Source organism: Miscanthus floridulus, chromosome 1 (assembly GCF_019320115.1).
Source record: "Miscanthus floridulus cultivar M001 chromosome 1, ASM1932011v1, whole genome shotgun sequence".
In the NCBI taxonomy this organism is placed as follows: domain Eukaryota; kingdom Viridiplantae; phylum Streptophyta; class Magnoliopsida; order Poales; family Poaceae; genus Miscanthus; species Miscanthus floridulus.
The window spans coordinates 111,792,432-111,807,604 of record NC_089580.1 but is presented as its reverse complement, the minus strand read 5'-3'; the positions used below and the strand labels follow the sequence as shown (position 1 = coordinate 111,807,604).

Here is a 15,173-nt window from a genome sequence, read left to right as displayed (position 1 = left end):
ATTATGAACTAGAGGTCATAATCATTGCTTGACATATCATACTTAAGTCCAATTTCACTACTTAATTCATGACTAACACCCAGGGTGTTACAAGTATGTTGCATTGTGAATATCGACAAGATTTGTGATTTCTAGATCTTCTAGTTGCCTCAGAATCTTACCTTTGTCAGTTGGAGGAACATAGCTACCATCTGAGCTATTTGTGATTCTATCATTTTATTAAAGCTATGATGGTTCTTAATAGCAGAGAAAAAGTTATCCATTCTATTGTTTATGTTTTCTAGGATTCTATCATTAGAAGCTAACTTCCTAGATAAGCCCTCCATTATTTTAGCTTGGCTAGAAATTAACTCTCTCAAGGGTGGTTGATTACTGAAATTATTATTACCTTGATAGTTACCTTGGTAGTTTGGCCTCTTTTGCTAAGTCCATCATCGATTCTATTGAGGATGAACGTAGTTGTTGTTGACGAAGTTCACATCCTCATGAATTTCAGGGCATTTGTTCCCTGAATGCCCAATGTTTCCACTTTCTTCACACGTCATGTGGGAATCATTAATGTGCATGACTTCTTGCTTCTCATTAGCTCGATCTTCGAGCTTCTTCATGAGCAGGTCCATCTTGGCAGACATCATGTCCACCTCCTTGAGTTGATGCATACCTCTAGCCCTCTTGCGGGTCTGATGATGTTCTTCATTTCAACCTTGGTTGGAGGCCATCCTCTCTATGAGAGCTGTTGCACCTAGGACTGTGAGTGATAAGAAAGCACCTCCAGCAGCAGCATCCATTGTCTCACTGGTACTGTTGGTCAACCCATGGTAGAAAGTTTGCATGTGTAGCCAATTCTCCATCACATGATGAGGACATTCTAAAATGTAGTCTTGAAAGCGTTCCCATGCCTTAGGGACAGATTCATCATGTTGCTATTGAAAGCTTGAAATTCTCTCACACAGAGCATTGGTCTTGCCTGTAGGGAAGAACTTGGCTAGGAAGGCAGTGGAACAGTTATCCCATGTAGTGTTTCTACCTTTGTTAGCATAGAACCATTGCTTTGCATTCCCCAAGAGTGAATGGGAAAAGGCAGAGTAATATGGCGTCTCTAGTCACTTTTTTTATGGTGAAAGTGCTGCAGATCTCCAGGAAGTGTTGGAGATGAGCACTCGCATCTTCATGTGCCTTTCCACAAAACTGGTTGGCTTGCACCATATTGATGAGAGCTGGCTTGAGCTTAAATCCATTGTCTCCCACATTGACTATTGGTACAGTACGTATGTTGGTCGTAATTGGAGTAGAGAACTCATAGAAAGTCTTCTCAACCATGGCTTCAAAAACTAGTGTTAAACTCCGCCTGGTCTGGTTGTCTTCCAATTCTAAAGCTAAGACTTTCTTGAGTTTGGCTCTTGTTCTCCTGATTAATGCTTCTGGATCTTCAACGTAGTTTTTTGGAAGATCAAAACTGGTCATACATTACCCTACATAAGATATAAAAGAAGAAAAAACAAGGGTAAGCTTGTTTGAGCAGAGGTCAATGGTTATCTTGATCACATTAATAGGTATAAGTTTATCAATATTTCCTTCTTGCCTAGCTACCTTCCCCGGCAATGATGCCAGGAATGCTTGTTGGTATTTATTAACTTGTCACTTGTTTTAGTAGCCACCTAATGTTGTTGACATTTCTTTGTCATCTCTAGCGATGATGCCAGAAATGCTTAATGGTACTACCTAGTGCCACTTCTAGAATGACACTAAGAAGTACTTATAGTATTTCATGTGACTAGATAGAATATGTATAATAAGATGAAAGGGATCTACAAGTGCACAGATAATATACCATTATAGCACTTCACCTAGGAGTGTTCTAGGTATCATTATTTATATTTTTACCATAGGGAAGGATGAGCAGTTCGAATATATTGATAACTTATATGCAAGATGGAGAGACAAACCATAACCAACTTCTACTCACAATAGGGGTAAGTCAAGAGATAAATGGATATGATAAGTAATGATAAATGGAAATTAATCACTCAGAGTACTGTTTTCTATGGCATTAGCATGGCTAAGTAGAATAATAGAGGAATAATTCCTAAGTCATTCTTAATTACAAGTCAAAGCATACATTGATTAGTGCAATTACACCTAGTAGTCATGGCTAAGATCAACTTCATATTTACTCATAAGGGATATTACTAAGGAATATTAAGAACATAGCTTGTCTTCCTTCATAACTAGATCCTACTTGTCCTATATTTGGGGAGTGGACTACAAAGGACTCAATGGGAGCATCACATCCGTGATCTACCACATGGCCCAAAATATAGGGTGTATCCGTAGGTAAATAAAGTATAAGCACCACGCTTACACAATGTTGACCACTCACCCATGGTACCTTAGAGTGAGTGCTATGTGAACTTATGCTTAAATATAATGATAATCTAGCTATACTACGTATATAATCAAAGTAAACGATGAACATTATAACTAGTAACATGAATACTATTAAGAACTATGTCATAACAATTGTAGCAAACATATAAAAGTAATGAGAGATACAAAAGAGAGGGGGTACAAAAGCTATAACAAACCATGCTCTTGACATGATAAGGAATCCAAGCGAAGCTTGCTTGCCTCCCACTAGACCTAGCCTAGCTAGCTATGCCCTATAATATAGAGCTCTGAGGATGATTGTTGATGGTCACTAACACTAATTATAAACCATCAACATAACCTGCATTTATATTTAATTCCATCACCAAACATAGGTATAGGGGGTTTAAACTAATTAATTTCATGAGCGTTGGTGATTTCATGACTGCAGGAGGATTTATCCAGAAAATAGCTCTCGGGACCACAGTCATACACTCCAAACAAGCAAACCGACGACAACGAGTGATTCAACCCATGAAACCTACAAAAGATGACCCAAGACGGAGCCCAAGCCTCACCACCAGAAGGAGGACCCTACCTAGCACCATAGTGGCCTGGCCGGCCCACTAGGGAGGTCGCTCGGCCCATGGGGGTGGCCCATCACCTGCTACCACCTCATACTCCTTCCTACGATCTACACTGATAATTTTAAGGTGGTTTTAGGTCGGTTTATCCAACGGTGGTTGGGAGAATTGATGTGGATCGATGACATGGCAATTCCTTGCCCCTTACTCCACCTAGAGTCCTTGCCCTCTACTCCACCTCGATTCCTTGGCCGCTACTCTAGCTCCCACTATATAGGCGCCCTAGAACCCCTCCATGAGACACACCTCTACATACCCTATGCTTTAGAGCTTCACATTTTCATACCCTAATTGTAGTAGTGTCCCTCTAGATGATTCTCATCTAGTTGAATTATAGAAAATAGGGAGAGAGGAGAGGAGAGAGATCTAAGGAGGAGCCAGATCTATTGGATTCTTCTCGACTTTGTACCTCTATGGATTTGATTCATCTTTGAGCTACGTCCAGGTTCTTCTATTGGTATTTTTAAGTTCTCTAGTTAATTGAATTCAATCTTTACTATATTTTATTTACCAGAATTCTGCTTGCATTGAGTGCTCTAGTCTTAAGATCTAGATTAGAGTAGTAATTGTAGAAGAACCATCCAATTTATAAGAGCACAAGTATAATAGCAGCCCACAAGCGGTTGCACTGTCATACTTGAGCCCATATAAACCCGGTAGTCTGTCGAGTGCCACAAAGGGTCTCAATTCAACCAACATACAACCAAGATCATACATGATTCAACATACATGTCATACGTTACATAAAGTTCACAAATACAGTTCCATACATCAGAGTACGATTAAAAGTTATTACAAACCAAGTTCAAGTAAAATAGTAACGGAAGCAAATAAAGTTTGAAACCAACATCTGTAATCACTGTTCAAATACAGTGCCAGCTCATGATCACATTTCCACAAAAGCATAAGAAAGGGATTATCATGAGACGCCTTGCCTAGGGCCCTACTCCTCGTCCACAGCGGGACAGAAGTAGTTCTTACAGTAGCCATGATACATCGTATTATCTGCAACTAGTGGGAATAAAACCCTAAGTATGAGAAGGTACTCAGCTAGACTTACCCATCATAAACCAAAAATAAAGTGAATCCAAGGATCATGCAAGGCTTTATAAGTGGAGCTAGCTTGACAACATTTTGCATAAAAAACGACTAATTTAGTTGTACATTTATAATTCGGTCATCAAGTTAATTATAGCTATTCATCTATAGATTAGCAACTAACATGTGCCAAACACATGGTATATCATTTAGTAGCATACAATAGTAACCATAGCCGGTATAATAATTCCATGTTCATCTGAACCATCATATTCCATAACACAGTTACTATGATGTTGGGACTAGTCAAGTTTCTCACTATATGGGAGAGATGACAATTCAAATCGATTTCAACTAGCTGGAAATTTATTCCTAACACAAACCTAGGTAGACCAGATCAACAATCACCTTAGGTCACCTTTGGTACAACTCAGGTCTATATTTTGTGGGTTCGACCAGCGCCGCACAATTAGGGACATCCAGCTACCAGGACGTTTAGGCCCAGCTTACCCTTGGGCTCATGTCTGGCTCCCCACATATCCTTACTACCATCCAGAGTGTGCACTTTTATAGAATGGGGCCCGGCCTGAGTTGAGCTACTCGGCTTCGTAGTCGAAATGAGTTATTCGGACAGCTAAGTGAGAGGCATGCGTTCAATCTCGATAGAAGTGCCAACAATGGTACGGTCCTTAACTAGCATAGATAGAATCACATTAGTCAACCTACACATAGACTCCGCCCAGACTCTAGTTACATTACCCCATGGTTCTATTCCACGATAGCAAATATAGCCAACCGTGCTTCGGTATACACCTATATCTCGCAGGTGACAAGAAATCACCCGACTTCTACCGGTCTAAGCATGGCTAAGCATATATTTGATCCTAGACCTACACAGGGTTAAAGGTATATTTATCTAGACAAGGTAGTTCTATGTATCAAGTGTTTCCAATTCAACTCTTATAACCTAATGCATCAAACATAAAGGACTCAACAGATATTTTGTAAAGCATGGGAGGCTTAAAATGCTCCGGGGCTTGCCTTTGATAAAAAGAAGTTGGCCTATGGTCTAGGCACTCGGGTAAGTCTTCAATAGTTTGCTCATCTCCTTCTAGAGCTATGGCCTAAGGTGCCTCCTGTTGTTCCTCCGGCTCTTCTTTGAACTCCAATAGGGTTATCCGTTCGGATGATCCTATATGCATGAGTAGGAAATAAGATATCATGGATGCATATATAATGACATATATAATATGACATGATGAACGCATCCTCATAAGTGTTCTAAATAGCATTGCATTAAGGTGATAACAAGTTACATTTTCTTTTACTGGGTAGGTGCATATCTCTTCTCTAGTAACTTAAACAAACACTTATGTAAATCATTTTCTGGACTACAAGATAGCTGCCACTTATTTTGATCATAACTGGAGTTATACATATCAAAATATATTTGGTTGTGGACTTTCTAGAAAGCTTATGAAATTGCCTACAACTTTATTTTAATCATCTTAATGTGATTCAGCAGTTATCTATGTCAAACAATTCGATATTTCAAATCTCTCCAGAGAGCAAGTATTTTAGATAGCAGACTTCCGACCACCATAATTCTCAAACCATAAGGCCTATGATAATGAAAATTTAACACAAGGTATATAAGTAAGTTGTCTACAACTTTCTTATTAACATGTTTTATAGAAAAGATCATTATCATCATGAAATCATCACCACAATAGAAACTACACATGCAGTCATCTAGTTGAATTATAAAACAATAATTAACTAGTTGCCTATAAACAAATACTTCTAAGCTTCACTAATAGTATCAACAGATTATATGCATCACTCACACCATAGAAAACATCATGGTTAAGCCTAACTAATTTATTTATATTCATTTATTAATTTCCTTAGATAATAAGGTGATTTACAAAGTAAATATTTCCATTGCTCAATAAATTCCATGAAAATTATAGTAGGCTACACCTGAACCTAATAGTCTACTGTACAAATTTCAAGCCATTCAGACAAGTATAGCTACCTCTACAAAAATGACAAGTTACATATGCTTATTTTAGCAAAAAAAATATTGTCAAACAACATATTTAATATTTTTCTTACTTTTCTCCTAGCATGAGAATACTGTGTAAAAATTTGCATGATCATATGTTATGTATTTTTACCCCATTTATTTTCACTAGAAACTAGCAATTCATTAAGATTAAATAGGAAGACCATATTTCAATTATACTTACTGTAGGTTTAATATTTTTTCTAGCTAGAGAATGTCAACACAAGACCAGCAAAATTAGAATCACAATTTTATCACTTTCCTAGCTCCAGTTATGCAATTTACAAGATAGAAACTATTTTAAAAGCACTTATCTTGCTAAATTTAATTCTCCTAGAAAAATACCCTAAACAGTAGATTTCATATTTTTATCAGACGGTACACTTCAAGATGAATCTAAAAAAATTGGTTCAACCCATTTGGATACTCCTAGCTCTAGATATTTTTTTTGCAAGTTAGCAACAAAATCTGTGAAAAATAAACAAAGAAAATCAAATTTCTACTTTAGGCGCTACAGTTAGGTGCACCCGGTCTATACACCCACTGTGACTGACACACGGGTCCCACAATAAACCTGGCCCCATGCATCAACAAGGCCGAGGCAGAGGTGGAGGTTGACTGGCGAAAAGATCACCGACGATGAGGTCACCAGCGATAGCGTCACCACCGACGTGTTCCCCAACTCAATCCACATCAACCAGTACCCTAGGTTGGCTCAGAGACTCGACAGAGCTAGCTCGATGGCGGCCATGGTGGCTGGGCGGCGGTGCGCGTTGGTGCTCCGGCCATCTCCGACCGTGACAAGCTTGGGTGAGCACGGCTACGGTTCAAGGGTGACCTAGCGGAGTTCTAGGGTTTGGATTAGGGCTTGTGAGGACGTCGATGAGGAACGACTGCATGCATGGCAGCATGGCGGTGCGAGCGCAACGGTGGCACGGCGACGTTCTGCTCCGACGAGGCCAACATTGGCCTTAGGCTCTTGCCTTGAGCTAGACCTAGCTCTAACCTAACCCTAATGTCTAGAAGTGCACGAGGAAGAAAACCAGGCATGCACAGCCACGGCGGTGTGCATAGCGGCAGCGCTCTTAGTGATGGCGCAACGATGGCGATGGCCCATAGGCCTTTACCTTGGCTTGGGTTAAGGCAATGGGTGGTCGACATGTGGTGAAGGTGATGGCTGAGTGGTGAGCACGAGTAATTGGACAATGGCGCGGTGGCAGCAGTAAGCGAGCTCAGCGAAGGTGCGGCGGCGATGACATAGCGTGCTGCGGCTTCTCTCGGGCACGGCGATGGTGAGAGAGAGGCAGAGCGAGGCAGGTGAGAGAAAGTGAGGAGGGAGGGCATGTCGCTGCCGTTTTGCTGCCACATCGGCCTGACTGGTGGGACTATCGCTAGTGTATGGCCACTAGGTGGCGGCTGCAGCCTACGCACGGTCGGCCACGACGGCTGGTGTCGAAATCAGCTAAGTGTCGATTCAGTTGACTGAACCCATGATCTTTGAGCCCCTAAATCTCCTAATTTGTAGTGAATTTGTGAAAACTTCATTAATACAAAGTGTAGAGCTACATGAGTACTACAAGATTGATTAAAGAAGTTTTGTCTAAATTGACATGGTTTTCAAACTACAAAGCTCTAAAGTGGGCTACATTGAAACTGAAATCAGCATTCTACACTTAGAAAAAATTTAAATCACAAAACAACATTTTGTTGATACTTGTGAGCTCTATTGGACCATGTTAGACATTGAATTAGCTCATTACCCTTAAATAAAGTTTGTTACCCATGATGTGAACTACAACTTTTATTTAGGTCACACAGCCATGCAAGCTCTCTAAACTACTATTCAACTTTAGTCAAACTAGCATCATGAAATGGCATTTCAAATGAAACCAAAACTTAGATGCAAATTTGCTCTATGTCATGAATATAAACATTGTTCCAATTACCATCATAGATGTGTCTAAGGTGTTTTCATGACCTCACAACCATGTCATGCATTGGTCACATATGATCACAAGCATAATTAAGTATATGAGCAACATCCCATGTGATAAAGAGAAGGTAAATGAAATGAAACTTCATATGCTCATGCTCATGCTCATGAATGAATGGATGATGCTTAAACTCATGCAATGCAAATGACAAATGCAATGCTTAACACTAGGGTGTTACAGTAATCATTAGCGTAGACATAGTGTCTAGGCAAGTGTTTACCTGAGTTTGAGCCTAATCTCACAGTTAGTTGTGGTAGCCCTAGAGGTGACAGCTCTGTTAGGCCATTGCAATCCACCACATTAGGATTGGTGTTTTGTAGAGCTTAGGTAGCCTTCCCCTAACTACTTTTCTCACCTATTTTGAGAGTCAGAAAGGTACTGTTGCTCTAAAGTAAGTAAAGTATAGTAAGGTTGATCCTTAGTTATCTAGTATAAGCCATAAAAATCCCTCTCTACCCACAAAAAACACTTTTCTATCTTTACCTTTAGACAACCTTGATTCTTACTAGAACACTACACGTTCCCTGTGGATAAATACGATACTCTAGAATACTCCCGGGTGAAAGCTACATCGGTATCCGTGCGATGTGGATTCCAATACTGATTAGGGTTTCTGTCTTCTCAAATGACTTATGCCTTAGGGGGTGATAGGGGCTGGTATATATAGGCCAGAGCATCAATCCTGAGCCCTCAGATCAAACCGACTTGAATAAATGGCATATATGCAATCCTTAAGGCGGTGGAGAATCGATGTAGCGAGGCGGAGGCTAACAGGTGGGGCCCTAGATCGGCTGATCTGAGGGTGGGACCGGCCGTCCCCACCTGGTGGCCTCTTGCCCTCCGCTTCAGTGTGGTGTCCTCTAGAACCTTCTAGAGTTTTTTATCCCGTAGATAATTGCGATTAAGTCTGACATCTAAGTCCACCTTGACGATTTTCTAGATAAACCCTACAGAAAATACAGATTCACCAAAACTCATGGAATTCGTTGGTTTAAACCCCTAAACCTTTGTTGGTGATTGTATTCATGCCCTTATACATGTTATACCGATGGTTTATAATGTTTGTTATCTACTGTCAACAATAATTTAAGGTGGAACATGCCGGTGTTTATCCAGACAGTTCCAAATGTGCGGTAAAGTAGCTGATGAGATAAGGCTATTGACTAGAGAGTCGATACTCGGCATGTTCACAATGCATGATAAGTAAAAAGAGCATATCAACAATTATCAGTTACTCAATTACATAGATCTAAACAGCCGATGATCATGAAAACATGCAAAAAAAAGGTGTAAGAAGTAGACGTGAAAACATTAAATGAGAAACATACTAGCTTTTAACTAGGACAAAAGAAGGTAAAAGCATGTGAATAGCCAATATATTCTCAATGTACAGGTTATCGGCTAAAATAGTCAATTCCAATGAAAGCAAATTTGTAACGCACAGACATTCATCCATTGAACATGGATAAGTCCATATACTTGTCAGATCCAATCTGCCATTTCTAATAGTGGGGATATGAGCCAGACCGATGCAACAGTGATAGAGATAATAGATTAAACCCTCAAAGCATATTAATCTATACGCGCTTAACAGAATCATGAAAGCATGCTATGATCATCGAAGCATAGGCGATCGGCTAAATAGCCAATGTAGACATAACATGCAGCCAGAGGCCACACTTGACCATAAGCAAGACTTGCTATTTAACGATCTTCGATCTATAGTGCTAACAGTGGGGGTCGACCGGATCGATGGCAGCCATAATAGCAATTCTAGACTAGATTTCCTTAACTAGCAAGATTTACTTAGGGTTAAACACGTCCTGACCACATACTATCTTCGATCAAGACCAGATCAAATGGCTAAGCTAACCGAAACCATCGTCACAACAAGATGTAATAAGGTAAAAGCAACAAGACGATGATCAAAAGAGATATAAAGTCGATCCGTTTTAATCTTAATTGGGCAAGGGGTGATTTTGTTACAAATAGTAAGAAAGCTAATTATAACAAGATCGATAACTAGAAAATCTATTAAAAATAGCAAGGAAACCCTATCAATCTTAATAGATTTAGCTGATAACTAATATGTATCAAAATTTGTACGAGATACGAGCCAGACCGATTCAACCATACAAATTTTGATAAAAATCATAGGTAACTTGTATCAGATAATTGTAAGAGATATGAGCTAGACCGATGCAACCTTACAATTAACCGATGATAACTAACTTATACCATGTTTGCAAGAGATCAGACTTAACTAAGGACAGCATTACAAACAAAATATAAGTCATGATGGATACTCAAACAAACCAGAGGTCGGACTTAACCGATGGCAGCCCTGCTTGCTAAAGAACTCGCCGAGATCTACTCTACTCCTACTCTGAGGAGGTGGCGTAAGACGAAAGGTAAAGGTATTGATTATTGATTGATCGCTGAGATGTCTATTACAATAGCTAGGGGGTACATATTTATATCCTAGACTAAGGACCCCTAATAAGCTCTGTATGTGACTTGCCTAAGAATAATATGTAAGTAATATTAAAATACATGAACTCTAATTTCCCTTATGTAGAGTCCTTGCTGGTGAAGCTTCCTTCTTCGTACGGCCAGACTAATCATACATGGCCGAATAATAATCAGCCGTGCATGAGCATATATCTAGTCATGACGTGTGCTCTTTCCTTGATCTTCTTGCTTCTGTTGCTTTTCCATATATATCTTCATGTGTGGAACACTTGGACCTCATTCTTCTTCTCCCAAATATATTAAAGAATAACTCTTGGCCGGTGAAGAACTCCTAGACGTCATGCATCTCCAAATATATCCTGCATCTCCAAATATCTTTTAATTATTATGTCTATCGGACGATTCCTTCCTTTCTAGGGGAATTTTACCTAATTTTGGTGTCAACACTATTTGAAATTTACTGCACACTAAGAAAGTCTGAGCATTGTAAATCTAATCGGGCTAGACACATCTCATGTTATACAGGAAAACCTATTTTGTACAAGTATGTTCGTTGAATCCCTAAGGCCTTGTTTGGATACGCATGTATTCATCTCAATCCATATGTGTTGAAGTAGATTCGAGTGGAATTAAACTAAGTTCCATTCCATTCCACTCCAACACATGTGGATTGAAGTGGATACACATGCATCAAAACAAGGCCTAAAGAAAACAAATAAAATTGAAACAAACCAACAAAAAAGCAAAAGCAAAAGCAACAGAAAATCAAATGCTACAGAATACACTATATTTGAGGACAAATTTCAAATGCCAAAATACACTACATGGTAGCATAGGTTCTGATCATCTACACTCCCTCGGCTGTGTTTGAAGCTGCCGTTTAAGAATTCCATCTACTCCCTCCATCCAAAAAAATGCAATTCTAGCTTTGAACCTAGACACAACGCATGTCCAGGTTTAAAGCTAGAATTGTGTTTTTTGGGAAGGAGGGAGTACCTTACTTCATGCATGCAGCCACAGACGGTGCAACTCCTATTTATAGCATAATCGATCAGGCAGAAGTTCTACTTATAGCTAAGTACAAGAGTTACATGTCTAGCCCGTTCAAATTTACTCTGCTCAGACTATCAGACGAGCATACGGTTTACAACAAACAGGTAGACGTCATTTCATCGAATATACTAGAGGGATGTGGTCAGGGGAAATTTGTGATCGTTTATTGTAGGGTACACATCCATGGTATGTTAACTAGTTATCATCTATAAGCATGATTTCGATTAAAATAAATGTCAATCAAGATCCTTAAACCAGCATGGAATGCAATAATAAGTTCATACAAATAGTACAGTTTGATATGAAGCACGTTACCTTTATCTAGATCCTCAAACCAGCATGAACGTGGTTGGGACAAAGCGAATGAGTGAGGGAAGGGGGGAGCCAGAAGGTAGGCAATTGATGCAATGCTATCAGATGAGGGAAGGGGGACGCTCCTTTCATAGACCTTGCACGGCTGACTAGAGTGAAGTGAATGCGGTAGGAAAGCTGGACACAAGAAGTGAATCGAGAAAAAGAGCTTTTGACCACCATGACACGCTTGACACTTGAATGCCTAGTGCGGTTGTGATAGGTCTTTTCTGTATTTATTTCACTCTAATCCAAGTAGTCACATCGGTCTAGGGGTAGACTGATTGCTATGACACTTTATACTGTCCTACGAGTTCAAATACACAGCGGTTGGACTTTCTTGCGTTTGCAGTAAAACTCAGCAGCTATGGCTCATCCGTTCTATATTAGATCGAGGCAAGACTTGTTCAGATGAACTCCTCGCTGCATGGTTCTTTCAACTTTAACAAATTTTATCAAAGAAAATTTCAACATCTATACACCCACGTCCTCTGATCAGAAAGGGCGAACACCATTAGTATATTACAGATCAGAAAGAGAATAGAAAGAAATTTGTAGGCAAAAGCAGCCAACAGGGGCTACAAACCAGTTAACAAATGACCAAAGGACCTGAGCTACACCATGCTCAAAAGAGTTTAACCCAACTAATACAAAGTTCAATAGAAGCTAACACAAACATGCATGCAAATAAGACATCACATATGGTCATCCCGTGGACCAAACCTAGTCATGACTTGTATAGTTGTACTACTAATACATCCCACAGATCAAGGGTTGAGGGGGGCGTGTAGGATCTCGTCCATGTTCACCTTCGCTAAGATGGCATTGGTGGTTGGCTCGATGCTCACAAACAAATCATCCATAAATTCTTCATCATCTGGTCCCGATGAAAAAGCCTGGTGCAGCACCAGGACTTTCACCTCTACGTCAAACTAAAGTTGGGCAGCGGCCACCACCATGGTATCCCCTTAACGAATGGCTTTGGATACCATGGCCCAAAGTTGGGTTAGCAGGGCTTGGAGGCGCTTGTCTATAGCGATTGGATTATCCGCTGCCTGCACGGGGAATGTGGTGTCACAGGAAGTAGTCGCATCAACAAGCAGGTTCTAGACCTCTACCTCAGTGGTTGCCTTCTCATCTTGTGCCTGGCTGGCTTCCTGGTGGGCGATGCAAAGTACAACGCACGTGGCCTTCAGCTCATCGCACAACTTGTTGGCATCCAGACTGGCCCCTGAGTACAAGTCTACGAGCTTGTGGTAAGACTCCTTTAACTGAAGGTATTATTCATCGTCTAATGATTCATCACCAGAAGACTATGCGGGGACAGGTAGGATCGGCGGTGGTGTGTGGCAACGGGACGGTCTCTACACAATGCAAGCCAAGTTCAAGCCCATAGGATAAGGGGGAGAGTGATCTAATTGAGAAGGCAAATGAGTTATAGGACTGTCCGGTGCAGTAGGGGATGGAATCGTCGTTGTTGGCTGCCCCCACCGGGGGATGGTTCCTAAGGCCACTTTCTAAGTGCGACCATGGATGAAGAACACAGCTCCAGTGCCAATGATCCTCGAGATGCCTTCATGCCCATGTCCACCTATTGAGAAAGTAGGCAATTTCCAAATACTAGTTAAATTAAGTAGCATGAACACAAATACTAGAGTGAGCATTGCTTGCATGCTCTAGTTAATTTAATGAAGAGAAACAACATGAGATTCATCTATCGATGGAGGATGGCTAGTGTTGAAGGCCTCTGGGCACTCCCCCTGCCACGATCCAGTATGTACTCTCTCATAACCTTCATCACCAGTTGGTCTAGGTCATCCTCATGGATGGTGACCCTCAACTCGATTGTAGGTTCCATCTTGACTTAGAACTCCCACTTAGGGTGGTGCCTCATCTTCAATGGGAGGACCCGACGGCCGATGAAGGTATGGATCACCCTTGTCCCCATCAGGCCCTAGTCCTTTAGGTCTTTGATCACATCCAGCAAGTAGGGCACATCCTGCGTGTCCTCCCAGGGCGGTAGTTCTGCCCATGACTCTAGGAGGTCACCACGCAGCCGGTCAGGAGAATAAGATGGTAGCGGTGGGCTCTCATTAGGGACGTAGAGCCACAACTTTTGCCACCCCAAGTCCATGGAAGGGTAGCAGTCAAGGCTCATGTACCTATCCTCCATTCTGAGACAAAGTTGGATCAAGGCGCCCCCCCATTCAAGGAAGATGGACCCCCAGGCACTAAGCAAACCACCCAGAATAAAGACCACCATAGCCCATAGTGGGCAGGGACTCCTAGGAAGCCCTCGCATAGCATGAAGAAGATGGAGAGGTGTAGGATCCCCTATGGGGTCAAGTCATGGAGGTGGAGCCCATAGTAGTACAGCAATCACCGGTGTAAGGGGTGCACCGGCACCCCAAACCAAAAGAGTGGAAATGGGAGAAAGAGATGACCTCATTCTCCTCTAGCCTTGGCTCCACTTCGGTTCTCAGTGGGACTCTCCACCTGATCGCGTTGGTGGCCTCTAAGATCACCGCCTTCAGTCATAGCTCATCGAATGCCTTGCGGTCGATGGATGACTTTGTCCACTGCGTGATCATGGTCCTCATGGGAGACATCGGCAGCGCAAAGGGCACAGTAGGGTGAAGGGCAAAAGCTTTGGGATGGAATGAGGAGATCTAGGGAGGGAAGGTAGATGATCATAGAAAGTAGTAGATAACCTTCCCTCTCGTGCCCTTGTGTCTTCTATAGTTTGGGGGCCGTGGAACCACGCCATGCCCCATGACCCTAACACATTTGCATGGGTGGGCGGTTTGGCTTCGCCCTGTCACATCAATGCGATGGGCCATGAGGCAACATCCCTGCTGGAACTACCTGCTGACACCACCCACGTGTGCACGCCTGCGCTTAGGAGCCTACCAGTTGAAAACAGATGCCGCATGTCGTTCATCAATACTATCTGGGTAGTCATGATTTCAAACCACCAGACCTTCTGTGATAAACCTTATCGCTCCACTAGTGTCCGGCTAGTGAAAATTATAAAGGATCATTCTATCTATATGGTGCAGAAACATTTCAACAGCTGTGCATCCATCCTTTAACGGTTAAGATCAGCCCAAATCTGAATTCAACTACTCCCTCCATCCCAGATCGAGGAGTCAGAATTATCAAATTTGACAAAATAAAAAAACTCAA

General features: G+C 41.4%; 1 non-coding gene across 1 annotated transcript; it reads left to right on the top strand.

Annotated features, from left to right (window-relative positions):
- Positions 1-849: 849 nt before the first annotated feature.
- LOC136511830 (small nucleolar RNA R71) lies at positions 850-958 on the top strand. The gene has a single exon (XR_010772867.1). It is a non-coding gene; the product is annotated as a small nucleolar RNA R71 (small nucleolar RNA).
- The last annotated feature ends 14,215 nt before the right edge of the window (positions 959-15,173 follow it).